Raw genomic sequence first — 706 nt, forward strand, 5'->3', positions numbered from 1 at the left:
GTAATAAAACTGACCTTTATCCCCTACTCCTAAATACACCTATTCTAGATTAACAAGTTATATAAACATACCCTGTTCATTCAGAAACCTGATGCACTGCAAGTTTGTATCTGGGTTTTCTCACCAAAGTGTTTTCAACAGTAAACTCCTAGAAGGCAATCTGGATCCATGAAGCCTCTACTCACAAAGTTGGACTTGGGATTGCACACATCCAGCAATTTTTTAATAAGTGTTTTCTCATGAAGCTAGGCTGTGACTAAGGAAAATCTTAATGATCCTAAACACACTGGTATAATGATGGTACATCAGGGGTACATCGTCCATTTTCATAACTCTCAAGACAGCAGGGTATAATGTTCTGTATCAAATTGATTTTCTCACTTTACACTAAGTACACCTCTAGATAACTCCGCAGAATCTCCTAGCAGCTCGCTCTCTCAAGCCCACCACATTCCAGTGCCCTAGCTCCTATCCAGAATCCCAGACTACAAACGCCCTTGGGACCATTTTGCATTCCCCTGCTCCCCCATTTCCTATTCTACCCCAGGCCACCACTACCATTTTTTCTCCACTCCCCGTTTTTTCCGCTTCTCTAGACCTCCCTCTCCTCCTCCCAAACTGCTCAGTCCCCACCCCTCAAATGCCCTAGCCAGGGTCCTCCAGCCTGACGTCCCCTCCCCCACCGCTTCCATTCAGCCGCGCCCCC

The sequence above is a fragment of the Echinops telfairi genome, unplaced genomic scaffold (assembly GCF_000313985.2).
Source record: "Echinops telfairi isolate 266 unplaced genomic scaffold, ASM31398v2 ScPeMD7_443;HRSCAF=831, whole genome shotgun sequence".
In the NCBI taxonomy this organism is placed as follows: Eukaryota; Metazoa; Chordata; class Mammalia; order Afrosoricida; family Tenrecidae; genus Echinops; species Echinops telfairi.